This window comes from Chelonia mydas, chromosome 1, assembly GCF_015237465.2.
Source record: "Chelonia mydas isolate rCheMyd1 chromosome 1, rCheMyd1.pri.v2, whole genome shotgun sequence".
NCBI lineage: Eukaryota > Metazoa > Chordata > Testudines > Cheloniidae > Chelonia > Chelonia mydas.
The window spans coordinates 149,650,678-149,665,896 of record NC_057849.1 but is presented as its reverse complement, the minus strand read 5'-3'; the positions used below and the strand labels follow the sequence as shown (position 1 = coordinate 149,665,896).

The 15,219-nt window shown below is 44.6% G+C and overlaps 1 long non-coding RNA gene across 1 annotated transcript; it reads right to left on the bottom strand.

Annotated features, from left to right (window-relative positions):
• Nucleotides 1-1,970: 1,970 nt before the first annotated feature.
• LOC114020519 lies at nt 1,971-13,717 on the bottom strand. Its single transcript, XR_003565359.3, has 4 exons — nt 13,179-13,717; nt 11,496-11,575; nt 6,506-6,664; nt 1,971-2,607 (listed from the first exon to the last, which is right to left on the bottom strand). It is a non-coding gene; the product is annotated as an uncharacterized LOC114020519 (long non-coding RNA).
• Nucleotides 13,718-15,219: the final 1,502 nt, after the last annotated feature.

Below are 15,219 nucleotides of genomic sequence, written 5' to 3'. Positions count from 1 at the left end.
AAGGCGGGCCAGTAGCCAGGAGAAGCTGGGGCCCCTTTAAGGACCACACCAATAGGCTCTGACAGGTGCTTGCAGGGTTTGAAGGAGGATTGAAATAGGTGCTGGGTCTGTCATAAACAGACAATGGCTTTTCAGTAACTGGAAACAAAATTCTCTTTTCAGATCCAATTTTTCTGCCAGTGGAAAACCGTAAGGAGCCAAATGTGGCTGGAAAGGCAAAAGTTGCCCTGGGGATGATGTGCAGGTGTGTCACCCACTAGCTGATCAGATTTGTGCAAAAATATGATGGAATTGTGGGGTTTATGATAAAAGCATGACATATGCCACAGTCTTAAAGCATAACCTAATCAAGATTTTGTAAGATAAAACCAAACCATTAACAGAACCTATCAAGCAAAGGAGATCTCCAAGACCAAGCTGCAGCTTTCCTCCTTCAAAAATGATGGGGAATGCAATGTTTCAAAATACTGAAGACTGTGAAAGACTTTGTTTCTTAATTCATTTTTAAGCTGCATGTTTCTGTAAGCTGTCTTTTCAATCTTTCTGAGACACCGCAATAACGTGGTGTGCATAGATCAATCTGAAATATCATTATTAGCAAAGAGAAATGTAGCTCTCTGGTCATGAACAGAACCTTGCAAACATATTGTGGTGTTTTTCTATATAATTAATATTTTAGTAAACGCTCCCTGGTGATACACTGCAGAGCATGTTAATTCTTAATATTTTTGTAAAATCTCAAGCCAAGACAATAGGAATACTAATGTACAAAAATAAAAACCCACTGGGATGGTCCAAGACGATAAACAGTAGAAAAAATTCATACAGAATTTAAAATAGCTGCCACAGCCAACGTGGCATGGATTGGCAGTAGCCCAGATCTGAAGATCTTTATTAGGCCATGCCCTAAGTCTCGGGCAGATTTCATGCTTTCACCGTAAACCCCACAATTCTTTGGCTACCGCGGGAGCTCTGGAGGCATGGAACCTAAGGCAGATGTGTTGCCTCGTGTCATGCAGGGGGAGCGTGCTGCCTGTGTTCTCATCTTGCAAGCCGTTCTCTGCTAACTAGTGCATGGGGGTGGGTCAAGGCCCCACCACTCCCTGCCCATTGAAGGGAATCCAGGGCCACCCAGAGACTGCAATGTCCTTGCATTCAGAGAGAGCAAGTACTGTGACAGTACTGTACCTAAGGGGGCAGGAGGGAAAGGGATCCTTGCCCCCTCTCCTTCCTCTTGTGTAGGGCAGGCACCACCTGACTGAAACATGGAAACATGAAGCTGAGTGAGTAATGCATTACAGTGCTTACCTCAGATGGATAGGAATCTGCTATGGATTTGGAAATCTTATTAGACATGTAGGAGGAGTGTATGGCTTCACAAATACAATTAGAAGTCCTTGTGGCACCTTAGAGACTAACAAATGGTAATGAGAGTAACCACTACAAAAGTTATTTTTCCTCCCTTGGTATCCTACTGTTAATTGAATTGTCTCGTTAGACTGACCTCACACTTGGTAAGGCAACTTCCATCTTTTCATGTATTTATACCTGCTCCTGTATTTTCCACTCCATGCATCTGATGAAGTGGGTTTTAGCCCATGAAAGCTTATGCCCAAATACATTTTAGTCTCTAAGGTGCCACAAGGACTCCTCGTTGTTTTTGCCGATACAGACTAACACGGCTACCACTCTGAAACCTGTCACAAAGACAATTGTCATTCAATCCAAATGGAAAGTGTTCCTTTCTTCTTGCTCTTTCTTTCCCTTATTCCATCCCTCTGTTTCATTTTCTCTTTGATTTCCTACTTTCATGCACTCCTTTTAGCATATTCTTTTCATTCTACTGGGTTCTCCCACTCCCCTTTCACTGGGTTAGCTATTTCTGTGTCTCCCCCTTCTTTGTCTGTTCCTTCTTTTGTTATGTTCACAGCATACACACAAAAAGTAGATAAAAACATACATACTCTTGCTGGAAGGTTGTAACGTAACACTACTTTATTTCTTAGAATGCAAAACAATAACACACAACAACCCAAATACACAGAGAGAGAAAACAGGCCGCTCCTGAAGACAGGGCGGCACCACTGAACCCCATGTTGCTTAAAGCTGATTTTTCCAAGACTGACTCTGATTGCATGCTTTGCTACAGAGCCCCCTAGCCTGCAAGCAGGATCAGGAAACCCCGCCACTCTTAAAGTAATAATGTGCAAATCCAAAACAGCTCTCAGTACACCACACGTTCCCCAAGACTTTCCATCTTTTTATTTCTTCTCCAGTTCTACATTTCTCCTTTATTCTATCCTCACCCCAAAATTTCCCATCGCTTACCCTCTCTTCCACTGCTATTCTCCATTCCTCTTTGTCAGACCATTCCCTTCTATCACCACCCCTTTTAAAAAAAATCTTCAGATGCAATGAGTAGCCCTTCTGACCACTCTCATGACCACAGACTGGATCACCAGGGTTTACTTGCTGAAGACTTCTGATGAAACTGAATGCCTCTGCTTGCTTCCCTCTTGATCAGCTTCTCTACTGCCATTATTATTGGTAGTAGTAACACAGTAGGTGCCTAAGGAATCAAGGATCAGGGCCCCATTGTGCAGTGCTCTGCAGAAACAAGCATAAAGAGACAGTCACTACACCAGAGAGATTTTTAGAATCATTTCTCAAAAACGATGCTGGTCACTATGAAAGAACTGGAGGCTGACATGGTAGTAATAATACCTATTGGTTTACACTGCTGCTCTCACTGTTGTTAGCACTAATGGAGCTAGACTGGTACTAAACCAGTAGAGAATTCCTTACATCTCTCAGCTTAAATGCCGCTCAGAGAGTCCTGTGGAAAAGAAAAGAACCAGCAGACAGTTTCTAGCATGGAGAAATAATGTGCAGGAAGATCTGGTCTGGGACCTGAAGTGATTCGTTCTCGGAGTAGAAAAGGCCATTGTGTCCAAAAAACTCAGCCCTCTTCTTCCTGGCTGAATGGGAAGCCAAACATCTGCACAGTGCCGCCCAGAGGATTCAGGGGGCCTGGACCAAAGCAATTTTGGGGGCCCCTTCCATAAAAAAAAATAAGTTTTGCCGCCCCAAGTGGCGAAGAAAAAAAAAAAGAAAAACCCAAGTCGTGCCGCCGAAGAAAGAAGAGGACAGGAGGACCCGCCGCCGAATTGCTGCAGAAGACTGAAGCGGAGTGATTGAGCTGCTGCCGAAGTGGAAGAGAGGGACTGAAAGACCCGCCACCAAAATTGCCTCCACCCTGTCTGCAGGGCCTGGGGCAAATTGCCCCACTTGCCTTCCCTCCCCCCCCCCCGCCGGCCCTCCTTCTGCAGACAGAGAGCCCTTGAAACCTAAGAAGGAACAGCCTGCCAGGGCAGACTTCAAAAGATAGTACCTCAAATCCTTGAGGCTTAGGGAGGTAATAACCTGGGGAAAGGTTAGCATGATTACACTATGTGGTAGGCTCTAAAGGGGAGATGCCTTAGCCACTCGTCAAGTATGCTACAGTCTCAAAACCAGTTAAAGTCCTTAAAGAGTTATCCCTATTTCAGAGGGGTACTGACTCACTCGGGAAGCAGTACCAAGCACAGCAGACAGTAAACGAGTATCAGTGAATTGGGTTACTGGACATGAAGCTGGAATGAGCTACACACAGGAAATTTGGTAGTGGAATATGCTTTCCAATAACTACTTCAGGACTTGTAATCTGTCACCTACAGGTAGAGGCCATCAAGAAGAGATGGGTGTGACACCCTGACACCCCAATATTCACCATTGTCATGTAATTAGGATATGTCTTATACAAAGTATGCCTTGTGAGGTGTCATTCTAAAAGTCGTGATCTGCTAGGCAGTAATATCTCATTGGATTGCATGTGCTGTCATCGTATGTGAAGTTATGAAGTTTGGCTATGTATGTGTTGCTAAAACATGTCCTGAGGTTGGAAACACCCACAAGCAGCCTTTCAGGGTACGACAGTAAAAAGGCCAAACAATGTTAATGGGGAAGTGCACACAAGCACAAGGATTACCGCAGGAACTGTGTACAATAGAAACCGCTCAGAGATAGCACTGAAACAATGGGAACTGTTTGACCCAAGTCACAGCAAAAGAATTTTCCAGCAATTGGGGAGAAGATATAAAAGGGGGAAAATGACATCATGGAGCACTTCACTTTCCCTGCAACAACACACCTGAGGAACAAAGACTGAACTGTGGGAAGGGGGAAGTGATGGTGCCAGGCTAGAAGGATCTTTAGTCTGTGTACGAAAACCTGGGAAACCCAAGGTAACTTGTGCCTTAAGAATCTGCCAGCCTGTTTATCACTCAGGGTGAGAATTTGCTAATTTATATCCTACCTATCTAGTATGTTAAGCTCAGTTTGTGGTTTTTGTTTATTTACTAAGGCAATCTGCTTTGATCTCTTTGCTATCCCTTATAATCACTTAAAATTTATCTTTTGTAGTTAATAAATTTGTTTTGTTTTTTCTCTAAAACCAGTGTGGAACTCAGACTTGGGGCAGAAAGCTGTTGCATATCTCTCTCCACATTGAGGGAGAGGGAGAATTTTATGAGCTTATGCTGTATAGTTCTCTGTGCAGTGCAAGACGATACAATTTGGGGTGTACACTCCAGAGGGGGGTGTGCACTTGCATGCTGGGCAATTCCTTAGCTGAGCTCTCCCATGCAGAGCTGATTTCAGCAACTGTGTGAATAAAGCTGCAGCTGGGTGTGTCTCTATCTGTGTTTGTGCTCGAAGGGAGCTTGAGAGCCTATCCCAGCAGCACAGAGTAAGGGGAAACCAGGCTGGTGGGACAGGTGGGCTCAGTGGTATCTCAGTTCCAAGTGGCACCCTGGGGGGAACCCATCACAATGAGATCATCAACAAGACTGATTGTAGAGGAGTCGGTGGCCAACAGGAATATTAAATAAGACCAGGACACTGGGAGCAGAGACAAGCCAGAATTGCAAGATCTAAGGAGCAAAGACTCAGGAGCAAAGACACCAAGCAAGAGGCAAGCTGAAAGGGGCTCCTTTGGTGAGGTGGCCAAGGGGGAGGAATTATCTTTGTATCCTCCTACATAACTGTCCTTCGGGACTTCTGAGCTACGCTAAGCATATTTACCCTTTCCGTCGGCCTTAATCTAAATGTCTTGACAAGCAGCAGGAGAATTAAGGGAAAGTTACTGGGAAATGGGTGCTACAGAGCCCACAAGATGTAGCCTTTGGATCATCTACAGCTCTTGCCTTTGAACTCATGGTACACCGGCCATACTACCACAGCACCCATGCAGATGCAAGTAGCAGTTACAATACTGAGCCCCCTGCAGAGCTTGAGCTGAGTATTCAAACCAATACCCCATAGAGCCTATGTCCTGCAAAGTCCTGGGTTTGTTGCATTACAGTACATGCAGAATACCATACACACCACGACCCACACAAGGAGATGATGAAGTGCCAAACATGAGTGACACGGGCATTGCAATGCTTCAGGGCTATACCGTATCAAAGGAAGCAGAGTATTGATAACACAGACAGCAGCTGCAAAGCACCAGCTGCCTCTCCCACTCAGAGACTGACTAGGCCTCTGCATGCAACATGTGGCTGAAGCAAAAGGAGATTATATTTTTATATTCCCCACTCTGCCTGTCTGTGCACGTCCCCTGGCACATTTCAGTTTAGCATTTCAGATGAGCACAGTCGTATTGCTGGGGAAATTTGTGATAGGATACCCACCCTCCCCCACTAGGTACTGAGTGTGCTTCCAGAATGTGCCACCTTGGGCCTTCGTTGTGCCTGATAAGCCCCTCCTAGCATTGGCAGTGCTGAGGGACCTCTCTGCCCCATCGGGAGGACCAGCAGGCATTGTGCCTCAGGGAAGCCCAATGCCTTCCAGGGTTCCCACAGTCCAGGGACAGCGTGGCTATTGCTTTGCCCCTTAAAGTGCCCCTCCATCCTTTTGGAGAGGCTAGTGCCCATGGATGCACTAGCAGAGAGCTTGCTTTCAGATAAGGGCCAGGATTTTAATCATGGTCAGCTCCTGTGTGTCACGAAGCAGGGAGATTCCTTGTGCTCTTTTTCCTCTGGCAGTTGGCAGGTACAATCCGACCCCAGAGAGCATGATACCCACAAGCTCAGGTCTCCTGAATGCTACAGCACTGTAATTTCAGCTATGCCTATGGAGTTTTAGCTGTCAGTCTAATGAGCTTCTTTTGACACAAACAGAGGTAACGTGGCCCCATCATGACTGACACTGCCTGAGGATAGTACTATGTGAAAGGTTTGCTTAACAAGGTCGTTGTTGGCTTCGCTTTTACCTATGCTATTCTTTATTCCCCCACATGTTGCCTTACTAGTAAACCCATGCTTGTATTGTATGAAAAAGTAATACATAACTATGGCACGAAGGAAAGTAAGCTACATTCATGTAGGAGCATGGAAATCTTGTTTGCAGTGGTGTGTTCTCATAAACACAAAGCAGCATTTTTATATATTCAAAGCATACGTACTGTCTAGGCCTCATGCTGTTCTCCACTTCTTGTTAGCTCTTCAGCAGCACACCAGGTCCCAGCTGGCAGTTGCTAATTGCAATCAGCAGGTGAGAAATGCAGCATCTCAGAAACGGAATGATCTGTAGCTCTGGAAAACAGTCTGGGAAATGTGGAGAGCTTGGGAAGAGAAAGGGAGATGCTTAAACCTGAACTCCTGTGGAAAGTATTAATTGAGAAAGATAACAATGCACATGACAAATCACATGCTCTCTTGCTGGAAATTATAATGAAGCAATTTAGTGTTAAAAGCAAGGGGAGTGTTTTACCCCTGTGCGATTTCTAGATGTAATCTAATTTCTTTAGCAGTCTCTGTAACATGACGTTATTTAGAGGTTCGAAGAGTTCCTTTTGGAGACCGGATGGCTTGAGGGAATGTTAGGGGATGAAGAGGCTTCTGCCTTTGGGGCACAGTTCAAATCCAGCCCAGATTCTTAGCAGGAGACAGCTGTCTGGTGACCTACTATATCTGAAATAATCTGGTGGTGTCTAGTTCCTAGTGGACAGGTTTCCATGGCCCAGTTGGCACTGATTGAGAATCTCATCAGAAAGGACAATTAAAATCAGCATAGAGAATGAACTACCTTCTCACCACTAGCGGTAATCCCTAGAGGTCAAGTTTGAGTCACATAACCTGAGAAGCTTGCAAAACTGCAGCCAGAAGCTTGCAAAGCTGCTCTGTTGATATATTTGAGAGGATTTCAGTTTCCAGGGCTATCAATATAGCATCTTCACAGATGCACACCTGCCGTGGGGATGGTATGGTATTTGAACATAAAGAGCTACAGAGAATAAACAGATAATGATAGATGATTTCCAGCCCTATATCTTAAAAGGGTGTGTGTGTGTGTGTGTGAACATCAGGGTTCTTCTGTGTTTACATCTTAGAAGTGAAGGAATGGTCTCCATTTTACGGTTTGCTTAATCACTCAGAAATAAGATTTCAATTTTTCAGCAAAAGCCACAAAAGTAATAAAATCAATCATAATGCAACATACAGACAAGGCCAACATGGTGAATCTATGGGGCTGGGGGGCTGGCATGCAACTAGAAGACAAAATTACTGGCTATGAGAAAGTGTGTGTCCCCTGTACAGTTCCATACTGGTGATACTGCATGTAGCTGCTGAGGGGAAAAAACATCAAGCAATTACTATCAATAAATATACAGAGCCAGATCATCAGCTGGTGCCAAATGGCATAGCAACTTTGCAGACCATTGACGTATGCCTGGTGCTAAAGATCTGACCCATTAAATAATTACTTGAAGCAACCAATTTGAATATGATGGTTTGGGGCTTTTTCTACCCCTCAGTTGCTGACCAGTACCTGAGTTCTGATGCCTCTTGGGTCAAACTGAATACTGGTCACTTGATTCAGCATTAATCTTGCCTGCAACACAACACTGCAGAAATGCACTCCTGATCAGATGTGCGAAACAGCATTAGGACATCCACACAAATCAGGCAATCAGTCTAGGGAGGCATAGCTCAGTGGTTTGACCATTGGCCTGCTAAACCCTGGGTTGTGAGTTCAATCCTTGAGGGGCCATTTAAGGATCTGGGGCAAAAATTGGTGATTGGTCCTGCTTTGAGCAGGGGGTTGGACTAGATGACCTCCTGAGGTCCCTTCCAACCCTGATATTCTATGATTCCTTTCAGAGTTGCTGCTGGGGAGGATTTGTTTTCAGGCTCCAGAAGAGCGCAAGAGTGATATGAGGAGGAGGGTGGGTGTGAAAACATCATTTGTCCAATTTATTGCAGCAAAGAGCAAACTCCTCCCCAGAAAAACAAATACAGATTTTCCCTGTGCTGCTTGGGTAGCATTTTACAAGCGGCTGAGTGCAGAGGTGCTGTGCATGTGGCTGTCCCAGAAAATTGGCACTTCATCCAGGAGAGGGGAAATAAAGCACACCACCAGAAGAGCGGGAGGAGTGGCTGTGAAGCAGTGGTAGTGTAACAAAGAACATTTTGCAGTAGCAGAGCAATTGACTCCGCAAAATTTTTGGTGCACAGCAAATGCAGGAGCAGGCCCTTGGATTCTGTGATAACGAAAAGATACAGGCTCCACAGGATTTCGCTGTAATGAAGAAATATGGGTTCTCTCCAGACTGTTAATTTTTTGTACGTAAAAAGTGTCACTGTTTTAGCCTTCCCTTCCAGCCCCACTCTCTTGGATAGGGTGGTTTGATTCCCCTGTCTGCCACCACCACTTAATTATGGGCTGGATACAGCTACCGTTGAAGTTGATGACAGAAATTTCCTTGGTTTCAGACGCTAAGGAGCTCTGAATTAAAATGGAGCGCCTACTGCCTCATAAGCACTGGCCCATCTTAACCACCTCTCCTGCCTGTCAAATGGAAAGGCTAATTGTTTTGTTTCTGACACATTGGTGAAAAAACCTGAGGCAAGTCACAATGCTGAAAACTCTTCTCACATGGACAAATCACAACTAGGTTCATAACTGGGTTCAAGAAAGTACACCAAGAAGCCACAATGTAGTCAGCAATCTGTTCCGTGACTGCTTGGTGTAGGCTGTGCCTTTGGGTACGCCGCCTACCCTGCAATCAGGAGGCCATGACTGCAGCACAGGTAGGCACACCCAAGCTAGCTTGGATCTAGCTAGCTCTCTAAAAATAGCAGTGTAGCCACAGTGGCACAGGCTGGCTGCCTAAGTACAATCCCGCCCTGGGTACGTACTTGAAGGGCTAGTTCAGGTCACCAAGCTATGCAGTGATTTTTAACAAGGCAGCTCAGATGTGCCTGCGTGTGCTGCAATCACACCTCCTGACTGCAGTGTAGACATACCCTTAGGTAGATCCTGGGTAGTGACAATATAAAACCCAAACTTTGTTCTCAGTCTGCAAGCTAGAGATCCAGGGAGCTTAGACCCTGATCTTGCAAGCTGCTCCATGCTGATGGATACCAGGAGATGCTATGATGGCCAAAAGTATAACTGGGTTCAAAAAAGAACTAGATATGTTCATGGAGGATAGGTCCATCAATGGCTATTAGCCAGGATGGTCAGGGATGCAACCCCCATGTTCTGGGTGTCCCTAAGCCTCTGGCTGCCAGATGTGGGGACTGGATGACAGGGGTTGGAACACTCAATAAATTGCTCTGTTCTGTTCATTCCTTCTGAAGCATCTGGCCTCAGCCACTGTCGGAAGACAGGGTACTGGGCTAAACAGACCACTGGTCTGACCCAGTATGGCCATTCTTCTGTTGTTCCCTGAGCCAGCACAGAGTCTCTCTGAAAGCAGCCCATCCCTCCCTGGGTAGTTCATAGGATCAGAGCCTTAGACTGCACATGTTCTTTGCGGTAAGGACTGACTATCATTTTATGTTGGTACAAAACCCAGCACAGCGGGGACCGGATCCTGCCTGGGACCTCTAGATTCTACTGTAATAGAAATAATTAATAATAACTTCCATGCCTCCAATGTCCCAAGTGGAGAAACCACATCTGAGTCCTTTCTCTCATCTATTGCAAGGGACACTACAGAACCCACACACACAGGGATGTTTATTCAGCCTTTAACACAAAAACAATATTTAGACCTTCAGGAAAGTGTGGCAAAGGTCACCCCATCCAAAGAGGTGTCAAGATAGACCTACATCCTCCAACCATATCTTTGCTCTTCTTCTTACCTGCAGAGGCAAATCTTCTTGGGGGAAAAGGGGAAGGGGTAGGTCTAGGGGACGGCCATACCACTTTGTCTTCAGTTTATCCTCAGAGTATGACTGAGTAGCCAGTTCCCTTCACTCACTTTCAGAATTAACTTCTGGGAGTTGCATTCAAATCCCTCCCACCATGACAGGTAGAACCATTAAGCTATCCTTATGCAAAAGTACCACACTATTCCTCCGCCAGCACCTGGCAACAGCGCCACTACAGTGTGCGGGGTAGCTACTGCGTAGAAGGCTGTTGGGTTTCAAATCAAGGTAGGAGGGAAATTGAGAGAGAGGGATCTCACACACTTGAGATTTTCCCCTTGCTGCAGTGAGCCTTTTACATTCAAAAGTGTCAGATCAACAAGAGCCACCAGGGTGCTGAAGCATCAGAGCAAGCCATTCAGTCATCCCCCTTAGATGAATACTGATTGGACTGCAGGGGAAAGAAACTGCCAGGCCAAGCCCAAGAGAACCAGGTCCCTCAGATGGGGAGTGAGACACCACCGGCAGCATGACAAAGAAAGTGAAGACTGTAGGGCTTAGCAAGCCAGTGGACCTCACGCTACATCTCAAGCAAAACCCACCCAAAGCAGCAAGAAGTTTGGGCCTGTTTTGGCAGGAGGAGGGTTGTGGGACTTGTTGGGGTGGCCCACAGGTTCAGATAAATTTGACTATGTTTTGTACAACCATAGACGCCCGAGGTTTTGCTTATCACTTGTTCTTCCTCATTACTGTACAGCAGAGCTTAGATAAAGAGCAAAACCTATTTATCTAAACAATGGTCATGTTTACTGGAAGAAGACACTGGATGAATGACATTTTATAATACCCAATATAATATTGTCAAAATTGCACAGCTGGCAAGCCCTCTTCAGCGGAGGAGAGCGGTTTCCTTATCAATGGGCAAATGTGATCTTTCCCAAAAACACCCATGCACACACGTATAAAGAGAGATTAGTGATTAGATAATACTCAGAGGCCTGCACCTTGTTTTGTATTCAAATTACTCTGATAAGATTAGGGAGCAAAGGCAGAAAAGCCTACTATGTAAAATGTTCTAGAGGTGCAAAGGCCGCAGGTTTTTGCAAGAGACCCTAGTTTAAAGACAGTGTCATAATCCCCAGCCAAATGGGGAGCGAGCAGTCAGCCAACCTGTGCAGGAGGCAGATAGATAAGTGGATGAACTACCATTGTCTACACAGGCAGCTTGCCCTCCCAGTGCAGGAGAAAGCCAAATCTTACTACTATGCTTTATACAAAAGACAAAACGAAGCTTACGTTTAAGTAAACAGCTTAATCAGCTTCCCAAAAGTTGTCTTTATCCCGCATTTTCCAAACTAGGCAGCATCTCACAATGGCTGGACCATAAAACATATGATGAAGCAAATTAAATATTGTATTATTTTAACAGAGCAGACATCACTCTAGTAATTCTCTTACCTTAAAAAACATGAATTTATTTTTTTTAAATAGCTCAAGCTGCTGTTAAACATGGCAATTAAAATGATCAAAGGATCACAATAGCATGCAGTGCAGCCAAGCTGTTTCCCTGCTCTGAAGCTTTCAAATCATGCAGTGGAGGATCTCATCAAGAGACAAAGAGAAATGGAATACTAGAGTTTTGCTAACTGTTCACACTGAGTTCCAAAATCATCCCACGCTCACCTTTTCAGGTTTAATCTCACACTTGAATCTCAAAGCACAAACATCATACGGTTTGCTATCATTCACAGATGTAAAAGAAACCTGATCCCAGTTTTGAGAGATCCTGGGTCAGTTTTTGACTCTGCATCACAATCAGATTTATAGTTTCCCACTGAAATCTATGTATCTCACTAGCCATTTAAGGTACTTATATAACTCCCTCACCATTATATCCGAGCCTCTCATAATGTTTAATGTTTATCCACATGCCACCCCGTGTGGTAGGGAAGAGCTACTACCCCCTTTTACAGAGTGGGAACTGAGGCACAGAGAGGCTAAAGCCTAGATCCTCAAAGGTATTTAGGCTCCAAACTTCCATTGAAATCAATGGGAATTAGGCACCTAAATATCTTTCAGGATCTGGACCTAAGTGACTAGCCCAAGTCACACAGGGAGTCTATGGCAGAGCAGGGACTTGCTCTCAGGTCTCCATGGTCCAGGATTACTATATGGAATTATACTGTATTTGTGGTTGTGGCTTTTGACATTTCAGCCAGGTGAAATGGAGTTTCACTTGGAGAACTTGGCTTTGTTCAGACCGAAAACTCATGGGAGGTGACAGATGAAGACTGTAACCAAAGAAAATGTTCACGTGGCTCCTGATCTAAACGTCTTTGAAGCCAAGGGAACCTTCCCATTGATTTCAGTGGGCTTTGAGTCAAACCCATGAACCTCATAGCAAAACAAAACTGCTGAGTTTCTTAGAGGTCTCTTGCATATGCACTAAAAGACAACATGAACACCACATCCTCCATATCTCACAGGAAAGAGAGATCAATACAAATCCAGTTTTCCTTTTGCAGAGATGAAGGAAGAAGGAGACATGCCTCAGGGCCCTAATTCAGCCCTGGGTGGTCGCCACCCAACACAGATGTAATGAGGTTGAGTAGTGCCCGTATAAGACAAATTAAAACGACTAATTATTCCTCAAAAAAGGTTTTTAATGCTTTTCAGCTATAAAAGCAACACAGACAAAATAAGAAAAGAAAAAGTAAAGACAAGCATTGTATAAGAATTAGTATAAATGGCAGGTTATACTGAAGACAAGTACAAGTACATGTAAAGTTACCACTCATCAAGGAGCTAAAGAACAATAACCTTACATGCACCTGGCCTGGCTAGTTATACTGAAGACAAGCACAAGTACATGTAAAGCTATTATCCACCAGCTACTTACCACTGGTTTATACTACAGTATCGATACAACTAAGATCAATTTAGTTCAAGCAACCAGACTTCTTTACTCCATAATCTTACCCTGCATTCGTCCGAAAATATGTTGCCCTTCAGTCGGTCGTCTTCCACACTGGCCAGGTACAGACAGTCGAGAAGTGCATGTCTCTTCGGTTCAGGGGGTGTGGGTTAGGTTTGCCTTATGACGGAAACACACACACACACACACACACACACACACACACACACACACACACACACACACACACACACACACAGTCCTGTGCCTTCATACTTTTTATCTTATCTGTCAGCCATGTTTTAAAACAGACCAACCAATCAGGGTGGGCCAAATTCTTAGTGTGATTACTTTAATATTATAAGCTATGCGCGGGTGCATAGCTTATCTCCATGTAGCCAATTATCTCAACTGTGGTCAATATGTATCGAGTAAGCTATGCCCAGGTGCATAGATTATCTCAATACATATGAGTTAGCCTAAAGTGTTATCTGGTTGCAGCTCATCCTGACCACAAGTTCCAGTTTAATTCTACAAAACTTGCTCTTTGAAGCTTCTGGAAGTTTGAGGCCTAACATTGACAATACTTTTGTTCATATTAATAACACCTTTATTTAGCAAATAGGGTCAAATTCAGACCTAATGTAGGTGGGTGCCACCTCAATAAGTCGAGTTACACTCAATTACACCTGGGCTGAATTTGCTCCATGATAGCCAACAGATGTGTGAAAAGTAGGATGCATTTTTAGATCTTTCCAGTGATACTGGAGAAAATAAGATGAAGAGTGATGACAAGTCGAGAAGTACTGTCCTATGGCTTCCTCATGAAGGCTGCAAGATTAGACACTCATTGTCATTTTCCTTTTCAGTTTGAAACTGGGCAAACTTAAACCACAAATTGCAGTGATATTACAGCTATAAATAAAGGATGACTCGGACTGCAATGGCGAAGGTTACAATCAGTTTGTCAACTAAGGATCCAAGAAACCATTTAGATTCTGTGCACAGCTAGTCTGGGAAGACAAGGGTTCAGTTATGGCAAAGAAGAGTAGCTCCAGTTGCTACCAGTCAAGCACCAACCACCCACTGCTGATCAGCCCTGGACTACGTAGCATTGCCTGAATCAACTCTGCACTGCAGTTGGTCAGTATAGAGATGCAATGAACAGGTGGGTCTACATCACTGGCCCCAATACCTGCGGCTGCAGCAGACAGCCTCAAAATATGAAGCATCTCCCTGCAACGCCAGCTGCTTGAGTGTGAATGATCATGTGCACAGCGCGGCGCACTAGCACGTGCACGGATGTGGCAGGAAGCAGTAGGAGGACATGACAAGATCACCTGGGAAGAATGAATCCCCCTGTTCTTAATTCCCAACCTAGAAAATCCTATTACTAAAACATAAAAAGCAGCCTTCTCATTCCTACAGGTAGCCTGAGGCCTTCACTTTCCTATCTCTCAAAATCTCAGGAACTGCTCCTTTTGGACATTTAAAAGGAAGTACACCTCAAAAGCTTTCTATGTTTATGAGATGTATCCCAGTGAAATTGAACCATCTCTCATCTTTGCAGTATACTTGCTAACTCAGAGCTAGGATTCTTTACACTCTCTGTCCCTCCTAAAGAACCTGGAACCAGCTCAGACTCCAGGACTCTACAAAGATTTGGGTTTTGTTGTTGTTTTATTAATCATTTACACCGCAGCACTACTTAGCTGCGCAGTAGATGTTCCAGAATGCAGAGACTGGCCCCTCTGCCTTTGCCAGAGATACAAGAGTAACATCTGCACAGTGAGGTGTACTAGCAGAGGTGCAGGAGGAAACGATGTGCACGGGTTTTACAACAAAACATCTCCATTACTGCAACACTGACTGTCTCTCTGTTCCAGAAATGGAGGGTCATTATATTTTTCCTGTAAGTGCAGCTAACAATTCCTGGAACCTCACTTCTCCTCCCACTTCCCCTTTCCTGGCTCCTTTCCTTCTGGTGATAAACACTGGGCTGCTCATGGCATTTTCCCTCCCCTCCCCCTGTCCTATTGTAGTTAAATTTAAAGGTGCAATTTTCCAGTTGGATTTTGGAAGACATAACACAGTTTAAATTGAAAT